Raw genomic sequence first — 21,379 nt, forward strand, 5'->3', positions numbered from 1 at the left:
AAGCTTACATTTTTTTTTCAAGCTTGCTTATTAACTTAACAAATGAGCTTGGATGAGTTTTAACTGAGCTTGTTTGCGAGTACTACGCGAAAGTATCAACTCATTTGCTCCCCTACTGTAAATGATATGAAATGTAAATTATATATTGGTTTTGTAAATTAAGTGAAGTATATTAATTGAAAACAAATGGGGAAAAACACCTATTTTGAAATAATCTATCTATACTATTATTAAAACTGCAAGGCAAGGAATGTAATCTCGCCACATGTCGCTTCCTATTATCGATGACATGCCGCATCGTCATCTTTGACATGTCATGCATCTCATATAGTTTTCTTGATCATGAAAAAATGTTAGTTATAGGTTTCGTACCCGTGACCTGTCATTTGTTAGTCACATATTTTAACCACTACGCCACAATTCATTTTGATGTTTCTTGTACATGCACAATTATATTAATTCAATATAATGAGAAAAATAATCTGAATCATTTATTAATAGTCTCGATCACAACACTAATTAGTCATTACTTTTAAGAGTTAGTAATCCTTGCATGTTAAAATTTAGTAAAGCATACTCAAAGAAAGATGTATTGTAATGTGTAACAAATTAAATTAGACTCAAACCGAGTTATATAAGAATCTAATTAATCCATTTTCTACTATCCGGGACATCGTCCGGGGCACTAACTAGTTAGATCTAAAAAGTATTCATGGTAACTACTAACAACATATATCGACATTACCAACATACTAGCCAACAACAATGTCAATTATATATTGTTTTGGATAGTTTCAATCTATGTTGCTGGTAGTTACCTTAACTTACTAGGACAAAACGTACACGCACTTACAATTGGCGGTTCAACAAATTTAAGTTCCTCAAATTCAAGTATTTTGGCGGTTCTTTAAATTTTTCATCTACAATTTTTGTTAAAAACCCAAAAATTTCTCTCTTCTCACAAAACTTTACAAAATATTTTTCTCCCCTAAATTCCCCAAAATTCTCTCTCTTTCAAAATTCCCATAATTTTCTCTCTCCTAAAATTCACCAAACAATTTCCCTCTCCTAAAATTTCCCAAAGTATTTTAACTCAAATTATTTTTCTGAAATGAATTTAAGTTTTTAATTTACAATTTCAATTTGCGTGGTGAAGCTCACTACTAATTTTCTTTGAATTTGCGTGGTTGGAGGTTCATTCAGGTTGTTCCAAAATTTAGATCTAACTATTGCAAATTTGTGTATTTGTTTTAGATCTGTAAATAAAGGTTGTAGTATAGGTCTAGCTTCTTTGGGATTTTTTTTGAGTTTACAACTATTTCTCTGAACTTTAAGGCCATTGAAGCTACTGCATACTGAGAGTATGATGGAGAAGCTGATGAACAGTGCGTTGAAAAGGAAAATACGATAAGAGTTGTTGATTTTACAATTAATTATAGAACTATGGTCACTACCAAATATTAGGTTGGACATGACCAACCAAGCCATCAGTGTAGTGAAGATTGGCAATGACATGTATGTTACTGGTACTGACCTTAATTAATTTGGGCAAAGCTACACATATGTTTTCGATGGACTTCTTTTCAAAGGCCCAAGCCCAAATTCACATCACTCCATCTTAACCTCAAGTATAAATATTCTATAACCCTAACTAATCAATCCTCACCACTTCTTCAGCCACTATCACACATTCTCTCTCTCTCTCTCTCTCTCTCTCTCTCTCTCTCTCTCTCTCTCTCTCTCTCTCCCTCCCTCCCTCTCTCTCTCTAAAATTCATCTCTCTCTCTCAAATTCGAAGCTCTCGAGGGGATTTCGGGCATCATATCCTTACTATCACCAACAAAAGCTATGAACATGGAGATTTAAACGCATTTTAGATTTTTAGATTATTTGATTGTACTTTATCATTTAGATCTGAAATTTTATTTGGTTTTATGTTTTTGAGTATTAAAGTCATAATTTTTCAAGTTAATCCTTGTATAATAACTCATGGGTTTTTGAATGAATTTCTTTGAGCTTGTCTTTGCAAATTCAATCTGGATTTATTCTAATTTGTTAAAATTCTTGGCCCTTTTCAAAGTTACTGGGAGTATGGGGAATAAGATGATGAATAGTGCACTAAAATGGAAGAAGACGACGATAATTGTTGGTTTTGAAATTAATTATAGAAATGTGGTAATTACCAAATATGTGGTTGGACATTACAAACAAATCATCAACGTATTGAAGATTAACAATCACCATACATAGTACTGGACATGACCAATCATAATAATTACGAGTTAAAAAGAATAAAAATCGTTAGTTAAACTAATGAAGATACAATATAAGAAACAAAGGTAAAAATGAATAAAAAGTATAGTAAAATATCCTAGAAAATTTAAGAAATATTTATATTTAAAAATTGTTTAAGGTCACTAACAGCAATGTAGATGGACATTACCAACACGCAAAGCGAAGAACAAAGTCTTTGTACGTGTTTTGATAATTTCATTATATTTTTTGATTACCAAGATGTAAATTATTTTGTCAATTTTGCTGAAACTTTATAGGTTTGGTCATGTCCGATATTATGTATGGTCAGTGCCAATCTTCACTATAATGATGATTTGTTTAGTAATGTCCAACCTCATGTTTGGTAATGACCACCGTTTCATAATTAATTTTTAAATCAATAAAATTCATCGTCTTTTTCTATTTTAACGCATTGTTGTAAACTCCAATAAAATTCATCATCTTCTCTTTCATACTCCCAGTAGGCAGTAGCTTCCATGGATTAAAGGTTTCATGGAATAGTTGTAAACTCCCAAAAAAATAACAAAGACGCCACACACTACAAGTCTACAACTTTTATTTATATATCTAAAACAAAAACACAATAAATTTGCAATACTTAGTTCTAAATTCTGGGACAACCAAAATGAATCTCCAACCATGCAAACTCAAAGAAATTTTGTAGTGAACTCCACCATAGACACCATAATGAATTGAAATTGTAAATTAAAAACATAAATTTGTTTTAGAAAAATAATTTGAGAAATTAAAAACCTTTAGGAGAGAGAAAATTTTGGGAAATTTTAGGAGAGAGAAATTTTGAGGAATTTTAAAATAGAGAGAGATTTGGAGAATTTTAGGAGAGATAAATTTTTTGTAAATTTTTGTGAGGAGAGAGAAAATTTTGCGTTTTTAACAAAAAATGGAGATGAAAATTTGGAGAACCGCCAAACTACTTGAATTTGAGGAACATAAATTTGTTGAACCGTCAATTGTAGTGTGTGTACTTTATGTCCTAGTAAGTTAAGGTAACTACCAAAAACATAGATGGAAACTATCCAAAACAAGATACAATTGACATTGTTGTTGGCTAATATGTTGGTAATGTCCATATATGTTGTTAGTAGTTACCAAGAATACTTTTTAGATCAAATTATTTCACAATATGTGTGTATTCCCCATTTTTTCAATTAATATGGAAAACCAATATATGATTTCTATTTCAAATTGTTCACAATAGTGGAGCAAATGAGCCAATACTTCCGCGAACTACTCGCAAACAAGGTCGGTCAAAACTCGCCCAAACTTGTTTATTCGTCCGTAGTCCACTAACATGCTCGTTTAACAATATTTGTTATGTTGAAATGTTGAAAAACCTTGCATTAAATTAAATGGATATATAAAATTGTCATTTATTTTTAGGAAAGTTGATTAAAACTAAGTAATTGTTCCAATTCTTGTTCTATAATATAGCCTTGAAAACCCATATTTACAAAATTTTAAGAATATAATATGAAATGTTAGACATGAAATAGAAATTGAAACACCATTATTGAACCGAAGAATCATGTCACAATTCAAAACAAGCTCATAATCCGACTAACTTGGCTAAAACCCCTTTATTTTATCCGTTAATTAAAATTCATAATATAATGTCAACACTAGATTATAGTGGAGCAAATGAGTCGATACTTCCGTGAACTACTCGCAAACAAGCTCGGCCAAAAAACTCATCCAAACTTGTTTGTTAAGTTAATAAACGTACAATCTTGAACAAATAATGAAGCCATGGAAGCTATTATTTCCATTTTAAATTGTTCACAATATGGGAGCAAATGAGCCAATACTTTCGCGAACTACTCGCAACCAAGCTCGGTCAAAACTCATCCAAACTCGTTTGTTAAGTTAATAAACGTACAATCTTGAACAAACTCGATTGTTGTAATTGAATAAAGCTCGAACAACTTCATTATCGACTCGTTAAAACCCGTGAACAATTCGTTTGAATTCATTTTTAAGTGTTCCGTGTTTAAATTGAAATTAAAGTTCTCGTTACTATAAAAATTTAGCAATAATTTTATGTTGAAATATTGAAAAACCTTGCATTAAATTAAATGGATATATAATTTTTTATAAAGGTAGTTTAAGGTCGTTGATTTTTAGCAAAGTCAATTAAAACTAAGTAATTGTTCTGATTCTTGTTCTATAATATAGCCTTGAAACCCCATATTTACAGAAAAATTAGAATATGATATGAAATGTGCAGTATTAGACATGAAATAGAAATTGAAACATCATTATTGAACATAAGGTTGGACATGACCAAACAAACCATTGAATCTTGAATCTTAAATAATTCAACTACAAAATGATTTAAACAAAGAAATAAATAACCTTTGTTTCTTATTTTATAGCTTCATTAATTTAATTAACGGTTTTTTTACTTTTTAACTCATATTTATATTATTTAATTATCTATTAAAACCAATAAAAATAATATTAATTCCACAGGATTTATTTTTTTATTTTGGAAGATATAAGTAAATGTCAAAAATAAAAACACAAAAATAAAAAGAAATAAATATGGTTAATTACATCAAGTAAAAGTAAAAAATAAAAAAATGGTTCTTAGTTCTAAAAATATTTTAAGGTAACTACCAACAATATAGACCGACAATTAACATAACATATTTTCAACAATATTGTCAATACTTAGTTCTAAAAATAGTTTAAGGTAGTTACCAACAATATAAACTGACATTTACCATCGCAAAAATCAACAACAATGTTTCTTAATTATTAAGCTATAAATAAAAATTAAAATGAAAATAAATTACGAAAAATAAAATTAATCTCGTGAATTATATAAATAATAATTTTTTATATAATTTATTGACAAATATATTGTCGAATAACAAATACTACGTAGATTATAATATAAATATTTATAAATTAATCTTGCGAGTGACTCACTTTTCAAGTTATTCTCTGTATGTGCAAGGTTTTTTATTTATTGAAATAAGATAACGCATAAAGGTGAATAATTTATTAAAAGATTAAAAAAAAACTGTTAACAAAAATTGGCTTCATCAAGGTTTGAACCCCAAACCTACAGGACAATCAAAGAAACTTAGCATGTTTGTAACCACCAAGGTAGAATCATTTTTCTGTTATTAGTTACTTATTTATATTATGTACTAATAATGTACTATGAGTCTTTAAAAAAAACCCGACCTCCAGCCGCCACCACGACCGCAAATAACAACCGTCGATTCGCCGCCTTCCCTCCGTCGCCACTCCCTTCATCGCACCAGATCCGCCTCCTTCCACGAAATCCGTCGCCTTCCCCTCGTCGCCACTCCATCCGTCGCACCAGATCTGCCTCCTTCTGCGACCACCTCCTTCGCGAACCCCCACCAACCCCACGAACCTCACTGTTGATGCGAACCCCCACCTCCTTCGCGAACCCCCACCAACCCCGCGAACCCCACTGTTGCCGCGAACCCCCACCGCGAACCTCTCCGCCACTGTTCTGTAAGACCACCCAACCACCGTACTCCGAGACCACCCAACCACCGTTCTTCGCGAATCACCCTTCCGCCTCCGCACTACCACCGAGAGAGAAATTTTTTGGGAATTTTAGGAGAGAGAAAATTTAGGGTAATTTTAGGAGAGAGAAAAATTGGGTTTTTTAACAAAATTTAGAGATATAATTTTGGAGAGAACCGCCAAAATAATTGAATTTGAGGAACTGAAATTTGGAAGAACCGCCAATTGTGTGTGCGTGTACTTTTTGTCACAGTAAGTTAAGGTAACTACCAACAACTTATATGGAACTATCCAAAACAAGATATAATTGGCATTTTTGATGGCTAGTATATTGGTAATGTCCATATATGTTGTTAGTTGTTACCATGAATACTTTTTAGATCTAAGTATTTCAAAATAAGTGTTTTTTCCCATTTGTTTTCAATTAATATGGAAAACCAATATGTGATTTTCATTTCAAATTGTTCACAATAGTGGAGCAAATGAGCCGATACTTTCGGGAATTACTCGTAATCAAGCTCGGTCAAAACTCATCCTAGCTCGTTTTTTAGGTTAATAAACGTACAATCTTGAACAAATAATGTAAGATTGTAGTAATTGAACAAAGCTCGAGCAACTTCATTATCGACTCGTTAACATCCGTGAACAATTCGTTTGAATTCGTTTTTAAGCGTTCCGTATTTAATTGAAATTAAAGTTCTCGTTACTATTAAAATTTAGCAATAATCGTTATGTTGAAATATTGAACAATTTTGCATTAAAATAAATGGATATATAAAATTTTGTTATAAAGGTATGTGAAGGTCGTTTATTTTTAGCAAAGTCCATTAAAACTAAGTAATTGTTCCAATTCTTGTTCTATAATATAGCCTTGAAAACCATATTTATAAAATTTTAAGAATATGATATAAAATGTGCATTATTAGACAAGCAATAAAAATTGAAACATCATTATTGAACCGAAGAATCATGTCACAATTCAAAAGAAGCTCATAATCGGGCTAACTTGGCTAAAACCCCTTTCTTTTATCCGTTAAAATTCATTTGGTTAATAAAAATGATCAACACTAGATTATCCTAAAAATGGTTAAGGTAATTAACAAGATAAACTCGAGGGTAGAATCGAGAAAATTTAAATTTTAATTTAATTGAAATACATTGGTTTTTCATATTAATTAAAGTATATTAATTAAAATATATTAATTGAAAACTAAGGAAATACAACACTTATTTTGAAACACTTGATCTAAACTTGTTTAGGGTAACTATCAACAACGTAGATGGAACTTCCCAAAACACGATATAGATTGACATTGTTGTTACCGCCTGTATTGGTTGCTTCCATGTACGTTGTTGGTAGGTACCTTGAAAACTATTTAGATATAAGTATTTCAAAATACATGTTATTTTTCTTTTGTTTTCATTTATATACTTCAATACTCCTAGTAGCTTCAATGGCCTCATACGCATGTTATCGTTGGGTTATGTTATGGTGGTTTCCATTTACGTTGTTGGTAGTTACCTTAAACAACTTTTAAATCCAAATACTTCTTCATTTTCGTCTTTATTTTTCCCCATAACTTTAAATTATAATTAAGCTTATAAATTTTATTCAAAAAGATAATTGCCAAAAAAAAATATATTTAAAAAGAAATAAGAAAAAAAAAGCAACTAAAAACTTAAACAATCTGAAGATTTTACAAAATGAAAATAAATTTAGGTATTTTTTTTAGATTTTACACCTATTTCTCGGAAGGTTTAGGCCATGAAAGCTACTGCCTACTAGTAGTATGAGGGAGAAGATGATGAACAGTGCGTTAAAATGGAAAACACGATGAGAGCTGCCGATTTTAAAATTAATTATAGAATTGTGGCCATCGCCAAACATAAGGTTAGACATGGCCAAACAAACCATTGAATCTTGAATCTTAAATAATTTAACTATAAAATAATTTAGGAAAAATTACTTTAAATAATCCAACCTTTCGACGATTTTCCGTTAATAATCCAACTTTTGGATTATTATCTAATAATCCAACCTTTATACCCCATTAACTTTTATTGAACCCAGGTGACTTGAAACCGGCTAAAAAGGTCAACTTTTATTTACTTTTTAATTTTTTTTTCAAGCATCTTATTTCCTCCTCCTTCTTCTTCGATTATATACCTGAAGTTCTACCATATTAGCAAAATCACCAATCAATTTCAAATCAACCAATCTTAATCTCCATCATCAACAACATTCAACAATGGCGTAATTTATAGAACTAGAAACACAAGGAGTTTGAATACCATTCCACGTCGTAGCCCAAAACAAGAATCATCCAACAAGACCCGCCTACTGAAATACACATTTATAATTGACAATTTGTCTCCTCCTCCCATCTTTCTCTCTCCCCCATTCATCTCCATCAAATCTTAGCTTGAAGCTTCAACGATGGCGGTACCCTCGGATGAATTCACCCAACATCAAACGACAACATTAGAGCCGACAATCCGCAGGAAAATGGCAACATTGAACTACTAACGACATCGTTGTAGCCATAATAATCCAACAGAATATGGGCTTCTAACACCATCTAATTTTACCCACATCAATTGCCATAATCAAAAAATAACATCAACAATATAAGAATAATAATCTTATCTCACTAATTAAATTAAGCTCAATCCCGTAATTCTCATCAATTTGGTTCTGTCGCCAATTTACATTCCGAAAGAAAATAACTTTATTCCTTAAAAATTGAGTTTACCTCTGCAACTACCTCGAATTTGATTAATTTGTCGATCCTTTGATCCACCGCCGTTGTAGAAAATGAAATCGTAAGTTTTGTTATCAAAATTGTACTTGAGGGGAGAGTTAGTTTGCAGGGCAGCAATACTAGGTGTTGTGTTGTTCGACGTTTAGAAGCAGGTTGGAGGACGATGGTGGTCGTCCGTCTGCCATTGAGGGATTGGGGTGTGGTGTTGTGGAGGAGAGAGAACAGAAGTCATGGTTGAACAGAAGAAATGGAGAACAAGAGGAAATAAGGAGAAGGGGAAAATGGGATAAGTTAAAAGAAAATTAAAAAAAAAAAGAGCTAACGAATGGTTGCTTAACACGTGGGATAGGTTACCTGCTGATCCGACTTCTTTACCGGTTGGGTACAATAAAGTTAATGGGGTATAAAGGTTGGATTATTAGATAATAATCCAAAGGTTGGATTATTAACGGAAAATCGTTGAAAGGTTGGATTATTTAAAGTAATTTTTCCAATAATTTAAACAAAGAAAATAAATAACCTTTGTTTCTTATTTTATAGCTTAAATAGTTTAATTAATGGTTTTTATTTTTTTTTACTCATAATTATATTCTCCTATTCAATAAATATTTGAAATGGAAGTCGGGTATCGATTTTGCATATTAATTGAAGTATATAAATGAAAAAAAAAGAATGAAAAATATTTATTTTGAAATACTTAGATATAAAAACATTTAAGGTAACTACCAACAACATACATAGATACCACCAACACAACACCAACAACAATGTTAATCTATATCGTTTTTTGAAAAATCTTAAAAACACGAACAAGGACTTTGTTCTTGGCTTTGTGTGTTGGTAATGTCCAATCTTTATTGTTGGTAGTTATCTTAAACACTTAGCCAAACAATTAGAATTCATAGAATATTTTCTATTAGAATTTATTTTAACCTATGTTTCTTATTCGTAGCTTAATTAACAATTTCTTTATCAGATGAATTAGTTTAATTTCTTTTATCTCCGTTAAGTCACTTTAATTAGTTTACCTTAAAGAATTTTTAGATTAATTTGTTCACCAACTCATTTATACAAAGTCTGTATCTTTTTTTTTTATTTTTTTTAATGAAGGTTAATAAGGGAAATAATAATTTGATACGACATCGAGAATTCGATTAATATTTTATGAAAATATTATAAAAATAATTGACAAATATACTGCCAAGTAAACAAATATATTATAGTATTAATTTTAACATGATTAATCTCGCGACTGATTCATTTTTCAAGTTAGTCGCTATATGTGCAAAGTTTTTTATTTATTGATATAAGATAACACATAAAAGTTTAATAATTTATTAAAATAATATAAACAATAATTGCATAAGAGTAACCTTTTTTTTTAAAAGGGTAAGTAAATGCCAAAAATCTCAAAAAAAATTTTTTATCAAGGCTCTAACCTCAAACCTAAGGGGGAAACATCCTCACAAGTTCAACACCACCAAGGCAGAATTGTTTTTGTGTTATTAGTTGCAGATTAAGGGGGTGTTTGGTATGAAAGTTGGAAATGGAGTGGAATGGAAACAAATAAAAAGGGGAAAGGGTAATATTAACTATTTTCATTATTGGGTGTTTGGTATATAATAGGAAAGGAATAACTTATATACGATTCCCTTACTTAATGTTTGGTAAGTAATAAGGAAATGAATATATTTTATAGTGTATTCTACATCTATATATGAACAATATAAAGTAGGAAATCATAATAAAATAGTACAAATTGACAAGAAATACGGAGTAACACCTTTGAAGAACAACCATTTTTTTTAAGAACCACAATACTCCCCCCTGTTTATAGCCCCAAATCCCAATACCTGATTTTTATCAAACCTGACCCAGTTTTTACATGAAGGAAAAATAGAATTCAATTATTTTATATAAATGTTTTAACATTTTTTTGGGAGGAATTATTACAAGGAAGGCAAGCAAACCACTTCCTTTACCCATTTTCATCTATTTCTCTCTCCTGCTCTCACCAGTCGCCTATTCCCAGTTTGCCTGCCCACCCATCCATCCACCATTGACCGGCCACCACCTTCGCCCATCTCCACCGCCCCACCCTCCTCACCACTGCCAACTATGCAGACTCAATCGACTCTTCCCGACGCTCACGGGCAACTAACTTTGGCGATCCATTCCAATCAACCTCATCAATCCTCCGCAACAACCGCCGCCTCATGTACGGAGGTCACATAGTGCCTCGCCCTCATGACAAGTACAATTTCAGTTTGGGAGTAAGCTCAAAGGAGAGAGGGACGAGAAAAGAAGAGAGCAATAAGGAGTTTGAGGGGAAACAGTAATTGTTACCGTGGCCTTTGGAGCAGGAAATAGGGGAGTCAATTACCCCTCAATAACGGTAACGGTTATCATGTACTCCAAACCAAACAGCTTGTAATGTAACAGTTATGTGAATCCGTTTCCGGCTCTAAAAATTGAGATACCAAACATCCCCTAAAGTTATATATTTTGTCAAGTAACTGGAGGCTTAAAAAAAAACGTCATTTGGACCCGAGATAATTCGGCCCACTTAGGGTTTCTCGATCAACCACCACCTATAATCGCCGCCACCCGTAGTGAACCACCAGCCCCTCCTCCGCAACTATGTTCGCCGGAGTTGCTCCCTTTTTTCGCTCCCCGACATCGATCTTCGCGCTGCCCTCCCTAGCCGCGCAAAAAACCTCCGCACTACCCACGACCACAACCCCCAGCCACCTCCCCCGTATCGAACACAAGCCCCCTCCCCCTGTATCTCTGTTCGTCGGCTCACGTCCCTCCCGCATTTCGCTCCCTGACGCCGATCGACGCACTACCCTTCGCAGCCGCGCCCATCAAGGCTTGGTGGTCCGGCAATAGGTTGGGCATAGGAGAGAGAAACATACAAACCCTCAATTCTTAATTACTTTTAGTTAATTATCCTAATTATTAATTTTTACATTTTTAGAAAATACAAATAACTAATTTTAAAAAATTCAGAAATCACAAAAACTATTTTCATAAAAGAAATTGTGTATTTAAATTTAAAGATAAAAACAATAAAATCATTAAAGAGTACTATTTATATTAAATTTAAAGATAAAAGAAAATTATTTTGTGTGGCTCATATTAATTCTAAGTAATGGTCATTTTTATGATGACCATGGTAGAATCATCCCATGAGGAGATAGCATCTAGACTCAGTGACATATGTAGAAATTATACTAAGTGTGATTACTATTAAAATATTGCAAAATTATCTAAATTTAGTACTTTTTCATACGAATAAATGAAAAATTAACTATAATTATGCAATTTTATTTGGCCAAGTGGGGTTAAGTGTATGTATTGGCTCCGTCACTGATCTAGAGATCTTTTGTGTACACCATGCTTCTTTGTTTGTGATCAAGGTTGACTCCTAGATTGAACAAATTTGTATTTTTTTTTCTTTTTTTTAAATACTTAGCCTATTAAAATGCTTTTTCAGTTGAAAAACTGGGTAGATATTTGTCTACCCACCTAATTTACACAATACATCCGCCATTGCATGCGGGGAATTTTGTTTTGGTGTAACATTGTTATGGGAAAAGATTTTATTCCATCAGTTATTATTATCTTTAAGGTTTTTTGTGACCAGTCTAGGCCTTGACATATGTTTGATACTTCCTCCGTTTTGGAAATATCGCACCATTTGTTTTTTACACTATTCACACTACGATTTTGGTCATTTTTTGTGATTCGTATGTAATAAAATTTTAATCTTGTATGTTAGATTCGTATTGATATATATTTTTTAAATATTAATTATTTATAAATTTTATTTTCACACGATTTGAGATTTTAAGAGTCAAAGTAATGGTTAGAGAAGTAAAAGTCAACCGTTGTGCAATATTTCCGTAACGGAGAAAGTATTTCAGTATTTCTTTTAAAAGTGTATACCCTATTTCAAAATCCTGGATACGCCACTATATATGAAAAACCTGTTCCAGCTTTCAAAGCTTCAATGATATAATCTAGCATTTCATATTTTGTGATGTGACATAAATTTATCATATCATTTTGTCAAAAGTGGTACCGGTACTGTACTTTGTTTTTACCTTTTTTATTAATATTGCTCGTTAATAATGTTTTTTTTGGTGTAAATGAGCCTCAAGGGTAGGGGGTGAGAATCGATCTCAGGATCACCTGGAACCGGGATATATAGAAGCTCTAACCAACTGAGCTATCCATCACTCTCATTGCCCGTTAATAATGTGATAGAGTGTAAAATTTTATACGAGGGTGTAATATGGACAATTGAACACCGTACTATGAGGCAAGTGAAAAAAAATATACATAGATTGTAGTACATTAGTTTGGTTTACGTTGTTCCGATAAACTTTCCTTTTGACCATGTTGTAAAATTATTATAATAATACCTAGTACGTACGTAGTATAAAGGATGGTTTCGAATCGATAGAAGTTATAGAGGAAGAAGCATGTTTGATTCAATTGATTGTGTTTAATGAGTACAAATCATAACAAATGAACGGAGTCCATTGATATCCAAATGTGTTCATTTTATCTATTTATTTATCAAAACCGTTGTAAAAGTATCATACTGTATAAATTTGGAACCAAGCCTATAGAAGATCTTTTACGGCCAAAATGGGTTTATCTCGTTGTTGATGAGAGTTTTCTTATACCTGATGGATCCGGAGCCGTTTCTGATGGATAGCATATAAACCTTGATACTGTTTTGAGATTTAGATTCGGTCCAAATCGGACCTTGTATTCATTTTGAAAAGAAAATTTATTTTAATGAAAAGTATGTAATATAAACCATATAGAAATTAAAATAATATGAACTTTTAATGTTTTTCTTGATTTGATATTGATTTTCTTCATTAAATATACTCCATTCTTTGCATTGTAGTTTGAATGACAATATCAATGTTTTTTTTGTAAAAAATAGGACAAAAATGTAGAACTAGATTCGACCCACGGATCCGGATCAATAACTTTTGGATCCGTGAATCCAAATTTAGATATGGATCCATATGTTGAAAACAGATCTCAATCTGGATTCAATTGGATCCGATTCAGATTCGATTTGTGGACGCCGTCCCTAATAGTGTGTATTAGTGTGTAAATGCCCAATTGTTATTCTTTTCAAAGTTACTATAATAAAACGAATTTCATTATTAATATAACAATTTGACTAAAATATTACCAAAGTTTATTATTTCCATAATATATACATAAACAGTAAGTAAAAAAGGACAAGAAAAATAAAATAATATGAAAAACATTAAAATAAAGTAAAGATATTTTAAGAAAAAAGTTATGGCAGGAAAATTTTGCACTAGGAAGTAATACTTATCATTCCCGGTGTCTATTTTAGTATAATGTAATACATGCTCAATTATTGTTCTTTTCAAGGTTAAGGCAAAGCTATCCCGTTAGGGTACTGATCACTACTACTTTCCTTTTTCCCATTATGAATTGGGTAGTGAATTCAAACAAAAGTCTTGCACACATAAGGTGTACAATAAATTATTATACACCAGTGTTGCGGGTGTGGAACTGGGAGGATGATCTGGATGAGCCTTGCCCTGTCAAGCAGAGCAAACGTGAGCTAATCTCGGAAGTTTAACCGAGAAAGCCCCATTTGATACTTAAATCAGCAAGTATATAAGAAATGTCTAGATAGAGAAAGTAGAGAGAAGGTGGAGCAAATACCGAGAATATTATGTGTCCTGTCATAAATAATGTGGGTGGTATTTATAGGCGTTCTGTACTTTGTCCCACTCAGTTGCCACCACGTGCATAATGGCGATGTACTTGCTTTTGTCGCTTAGCCTGCAAGTCCCCTTTTTGGACTTATGTTGTTATGTGGGGCAGGATCTGCCCTCTAATGGTCTGTCCGGGGGTCTTTGGCCTGCCCGGTCAATACTTCTTAGCTTTGACCTTAAGACCCCATCTATGACTTTAGTTTTGCTCTGTCGCTCGAGCTCTGTCTCGTGCTGGTGGGACCCCGTACAACTAGTCTCTCAAGAGCTGATCTAACTTTAGAGTTGAGTTTGCTCTTTAGTATTCTTCAACCTTTGCATGTTTCAGACCAACAACATTTGCTCTATCATCTTAGGTCTGCTTTTATAACGGGATCCCTGTACAACTAGGATAACTTTTTCCCAGTTTTTTTATATCTTTTACCTAGGTTTAATTTTTGTAATATATTTTGATTAACTTTTGTATTATTTAAAAAAAGTTGATAGATAAATTTTTTAAAAGGTAAAACAATTACTTTTATACATTATTAGTGAATTTAAAAAAGTAACTTTTATTAAATGAAAAATATTATCACTAAAAATAGATATTTTTTACATATATAATGATAACTTTTTTTTAAGTATTTAAAATTAACTTTTACTGCGGTGTATAACATTTATTGTACAACACTTATTGTTATTTTCCCCTTTTTGCATCGTTTTCCTTATTGTACACGGACAAGTTTTAGGAATTAAACCTTCCTGTTAATGATGTAACGGTATGATGATTTCCTAACTCCAATTGGAAAAGGAAAACATGTGTATATATATAATTCTTTTTGAACTCATATTCGAAAACGTTACTCTATATATATATATATATATATATATATATATACCAGTTCCATCCCTTAGTTTTTCATATTAATTACTTACCTCTAAATTAGTCTTGTGATTCATCGTGGTCCCTTCGAAATTCCAATTGAAAAAGTAAAATTAACAATGGGTGATTGTATCGATAAGTATCTTGAGCTCGAAGATTACGGAATCGCGATTCCTTGTGTCCATGATCTTGTACCATCCAATTCTTGTAAGAAACTCATAGTCAGACTATCCTTCAATATGAGCCGAAATTTGGTTTATTATCACAGGAACGGTAAAAGATGGGTGAGTAAGCAAAATATTCCTGCCACGAAGGGCAGCCGTGTGAATCCTTTTTGCCCTATGTGCATAGATGAGATTGCTAAATTTCTTATACTAAAAAAGAAAATTACCAAGCATGTCGTCTACCAAATATTGGAGATTCTGAATGACGAGGTATGGAATAAGGTGCTGAAAATTGATAAGGAGGAGCCTATTATTGAGATTCATGATCATAAGGTTGATGGTGTTTGTTTTGCTCCTGACAAAGTCTGCAACGAAGAGGAGTTTCGGGCATGGATTGCTAAAGGAAACCATGCTTTTGAAGAGGAGATACCTGCTATTGAGGGGTTGGAAAGCGTTAATGTCGATGATGATGATGATGATGATGATGAGAACGTGTGTGGTATTTGTCTACGGGGGTTGAAGAACATGGACAAAGACAACATCAACGATGAAAAGGGTACTGATAATGTTAATGTTAGTGATGATGTTGGGATCAAAACAATTTCTCTTCTGAAGTTGCCTTGCAAACATGTTTTTCATGAACCTTGTGTGCTTAGATGGCTTCATAAAAATCATGTCTGCCCTTTTTGCCGCTTTCAGTTGCCGCAGTCTGGTACGGTGGTTCATCAATGATGCTTGCTTTAACAACATTTTTATGTAACTTACTTTTATTAGTGTTTAGTACTTAATTGTATTATTGCTTCAGAATAGAAAATACAATTAAGTTTTTAATACTTGTTGTAGTTTTATTATGAGTCAATATACTCCCGTAATATTTGTCGTTGATCAATTTTTTCTTTCATTGAGAATTTGATAAAATAATCGGAAATAAGATTTGTTACTTTATCTCAATCAGCTATATCTTGCAACACCTGAATGATCCTTAAACAAAGGAACCGCCTATCATTGTGTTCTGACACCTGAACCTTCCTCCAAGCACAAGTTCTAATCAATAGTGTTACAACAATAAGACATGTTCGAATAAGTTGCATTCAGATTCACCGCCTATCATTGTGTTCTGAATTAGTTTTCTATAGTACGTGTAATTGTTTTTCTCTATCAGAATTTCTAAATATGACACACTAAAAAATTAGCATCCTATAATGTCATGTTGTATTTCAATGATCTTTGTTGTTCTGTTTTGTATTACTTGATAGTTTTACAATTATTAGGAAGTCTTAATTAAATGGGTTGATGGTATGGGGTTGTGTGTGGGTGTTAATTATTGTTGACCCTAAAGTTTTGATGATGACAAAGCAAACTCCTGACAATGGGTTAAGTTATGTTGCATAATAGGTTCCGAGATCCTTAGAGGGATAATGCTAAGTTAAGGAGATCCTGAGTTGGATAAACTAAGCAACGTGGAATATAAGCAAGTAATTGATCCATGTCACACACTACATTGAAGAAATAATCATTAAGCAAGGCGAGATCCTTAGGCGAGTTCCTAAGGCGTGATCCTCATATATTATGTGGATCCTCGACGTTCCAGAGAAGGAACAAATTGGGAAGTCTTCGAGTGAAGCTTCTAAAGGTGCAACATGAAGACTACAACATATGAGTTTATGTTTTAGGATTTATGTAAGTATTTAATAAAGTTTATAAGTAATTTGGTATGAAAGGGACATAGTATTTTGGTACGTTTTAAATGAAATATGTTAACTGTAATTATAAAAGAGTTTTAACTTGGAAAATCTTTTTAATAAATAAAATGAATTTAATTAATAAATGTAAACATAGGATTCTGATTTATTCTCCTTGTTACTCAAGTAAAAGGTTTTTCACGTTCCTTGAAACTCTCCCCACGTATTTCTGTTTAAACGTGCATTTAGTGTTTTGATTTGGTCTCCCTTGTTTCTCTCCAACTATGCCCATGTTACTGAGCAATAACTGTTAGTGGGTAGTTGAGGAGAACATGGATAGCCAACCCTAGGTAAAACTCTCCTATAAAAGGAGAAGAGTTTTAGCTTTTCAAAACACACAGCTGATCTTTACAAAATATATCTTAAGAGCTTAAACGTTTTAAAAGAGAATCAGTTTTCAAAAGAGTGTCCCTTGAGTTCCTTATTACTTTGAGCTTTATTACGTACTAGAGTTTTATATCAAATTGTATTTTGGGTTTAAGGGTTGAGTGATCCTTAATTGACTTAGAGTTAAGTCAAAGAGAAACAGAGCGACTTAGAGTTAAGTCAAAGAGAAAAGGAGCGACTTAGAGTTAAGTCAAAGAGAGAAAGAGGAGCACAGTAATCAAAGGGGATTGCTGTGGGGAACTCGTGTTCGAGAGGAACTCGAGTTAAAGAGTGTATTTGTAATAGAGTTATTGCATTAATACAAAAGAGTAGTGAGGCTCTTCTTGATTAGGGTCAAGAAGGTTCCTCCGTTTTATATCTTTCTTCGCTCATTATTCTCAGTCTCTTTATTGTTTAAATTCCGCAAGAAACTTACCCAAGTTCCCAAGAAACAATTCACCCCCCCTCTTGTCAAGTGTTCCTACTGAACTATCAGTTGGTATCAGAGCAGGATCTCACAAAAATACAGGAAACCCTGTTGAGAAAAAGTTCCTGGAAAGTATGAACGCTTACGAGAAACTCGAGGAAGGTTATTCCACTCAAAGACCTCCAATGTTCAACGGGAAATTCTACACCTACTGGAAGAACAGGATGGATATCTACATCAAGGCAGAGAACTATCAAGTCTGGCGAGTCATAGAAGTCGGTGATTTCGAGGTAACAATGACCAATGCTCAAAACGAGGTAGTTCCTAAACCCATGTCTGAATTTACTAAGGAAGATTTTGAGAAATATGAAATCAACGCAATGGCTGTGAAAATCTTGCATTGCGGCCTTGGACCTCACGAACATAACAGAGTTATGGGGTGCAAGAGCGTAAAGCAAATCTGGGATGTCCTTCAAATAACTCATGAAGGAACTAATGAGGTCAAACGTTCAAAATTTGATTTATTAATGTCTAAGTATGAACGTTTTGAAATGCAACCAAGAGAAACAATACAGGAAATGTTTACTCGTTTCACTAACATCACTAATGAACTAGTTTCTCTTGGAAGAAATATTCCCTCTGATGAACAGGTTAGGAAGATCCTAAGGAGCATGCCACAGGATGATAGATGGAGAACCAAGGTCACGGCATTGCTCGAAACAAAGGATTTCACCAAATTCAACATTGAACAATTGGCGGGATCCTTGATGACGCACGAATTGAAGGAAATAATTCCCTTGGTCCAAGTATGCATTCAATGATAAGTCTAATAAATGCGGTTCAGTATTAATTAACAAGTTAATAATTCAGTAAGATCAAGTGAGCTGAATGCCTAGCTAGAGGCCGCTTCAGTTCAAGTGGAATTAATGATATTAATCCACAACTTACTCTTGACTGAACCCGTAGGGTCACACAAATAGTACGTAAACGGATCAAGTATTTAATGGCATTAAATACTCCATCTATGGATATTCGGAATCGACGGATCTTGGTTTCAGTGGGAGCTGAGATCGTCACAGGCAAGAAATGAATACTCCGGACACGATGATATTGCCGGAAACGGAAATATGGATCGTATCGGAAATATAAATATTATCCAAATCGTAGATGTTGCCGGAAACGGAAACATGGTATGTATCGGAAAATATTATCGGAAATGGAAATATTGCCGGAATCAGAAATATTGCCGGAAACGGAAATATTGTCAGAATCGGAAATATTATCGGAATCGGAAAATAATTCCGGAAACGGAAATATTAAATATTTGTTCGAAACGGAAATTAATTCCGGAATCGGAAATATTAAATGTTGTTCGTATCGGAAATAAATTCCGGAATCGGGAATTTAATCGGAAGCGTATCGTACGAATTAGCATCGGACGAGGCCCGCTAGACGAAGGCCCAGCACGAAGCCAGGCCATCGCCCAGCGAGCCGCACGCAGCAACGCACGCCTCGACCAGGCCCAGCGCAAGGCCAGACCCAGCCAAGGGCGCGCGCGCACGCAGCACCGCACATGGGCTGTGCGCTTGTCGTGGGCCGCAAGGCCTGCGCAGGTGCACGGCTTGTACGATGCGTGTGCGGGAAATCCTAATTCTATTAGGATTCGTGCGAAGATTAAAATCCTAATCTTATTAGATTTGCTTTGTTATTTAGAGTCCTAATAAAGTTCTAATTAACAAATCCACATCCTAGTAGGATTACAATTCCTTTTCCATACCTCTATAAATAAGGGCCTAGGGTCATTATTTATATACAAGTTTTCAAGTATTCAAAGCTAGGATTTTTAAGCAGAAAAATCAGCCATAACTCTTGCCCATTTAGCCGAAAATAAGTAGTACCTTAAGGGCGATTCTAGTTGGTCAATCTTAAGGCGGATCCGGACGTGCTGTGGACTATCTACGGAGGGACGACACTTGGAGTCCTAAAGACTTGTTCTTGTTCGGTTGGGGCGCAGCTAGGGAGGGCACGCAACAAAGTGTATGCATCTAAACTATGCTAAATGGTTATGTGTAAATAATATGCTTTCCTGGCTTTATGGTTTTTTCCGCATGATTTATGAATTGTCATATGTATCATAACCTAACACGAATTACATCTAGGAGCAGCTGTTCCTGAGAATCCCAAGAACCGAGGCCTTGTTCTTAAGGTTGAGGAACAGGAGGACTCATATCCTGATGATGAAGAAGCTGCCATGTTGGTCAGAAGAATGAAAAGATTTTACAGGAACTCTAAACCTGGAAATCTAAGAGGAAGGAACTCAATGAGAAAACCAAGCGGTTCCAAGCCTGACCAAGGATGTTTCAAGTGCGGAGAATCAGACCATCTAATCAAAGACTGCCCTCAGTGGGAAAATGAAAAAGGGAAAGGCAAGGGAAAGGATCTGTCCAAGGAAAGATTCAACAAATCAACCTTTGCCAAACCCAACTTCAAGAAGGCTATGATCGCAGCTTGGGGAGATGCTACTGACTCGGAAGAAGATGAGGATCAACCAAATGAAGAAACAGTAAACCTTTGTCTTATGGCAAAGATTGATGGAACAACCCAAGATCCATCAAGAGAAGTAAGTTCCTCAACTCTTCAATCTCTGTCTAAAAATAAGTTAGTGGAATTATTGATAGAAACTCTAGATAACTTTAAAAAGCTTAGTGTAATAAAGGCTCAAAGTGACAAAGCCTTGGAACTCACCAAGGGACACATGACCTACCTTAATAATGTTAGATCTGATGTACAGGGTAGGTTCTTTGACTTTCTTGATAGAAACACTGCTCTTCAAAACTCCTTTGAGAGAGTCAAAAATGAAAACATTCTTCTCAAAGTGGAACTCAGTCAATATAAACTGTTTAATTTAAGCCTAGATCCTAGCAAGTCCACTGAAATTAGCATGGGGGTCTTTAACGTTGATTTGGAAAACTTAAACAGTGAGTTGGTCACAGTAAAGGAACAAAAGGAGAAATTAATCAAAGAACTAGCCTTAGCTAATGCACATAAACAAGCTCCTAGAATCACTCCTAAGTGGATTGAGAAGGCTCAACCTAAGAGAACTGAAGGCCTAGGTTTTTACTATAAAAGGAACAATGGTAAAAAGAAAAATTATGTGGAACTGCCTAGTGTCAAAGTTTGTTCCTTTTGTGGTGCTGGTGATCATGTTGTGACTGAGTGTTCCAAAAAGAAGGAACTGTTTAATAAAAACCAGAACATTGTCAAGAAGATATGGATTAAGAAAGATGATCTATTAGTAGAAAAGGAACTCGAGGAAACCCGAGTTCCTGTATCTAACAATTGATAATATTGCAGGTCCTAGTGAGGGGGAACAACTCGTGGTATCTAGATAGCGGGTGTTCCAAGCACATGTCAGGAGATAAAACCAAATTTCTCTCACTAGAGGCCTAC

The sequence above is a fragment of the Spinacia oleracea genome, chromosome 2, assembly GCF_020520425.1.
Source record: "Spinacia oleracea cultivar Varoflay chromosome 2, BTI_SOV_V1, whole genome shotgun sequence".
Lineage (NCBI taxonomy): Eukaryota > Viridiplantae > Streptophyta > Magnoliopsida > Caryophyllales > Amaranthaceae > Spinacia > Spinacia oleracea.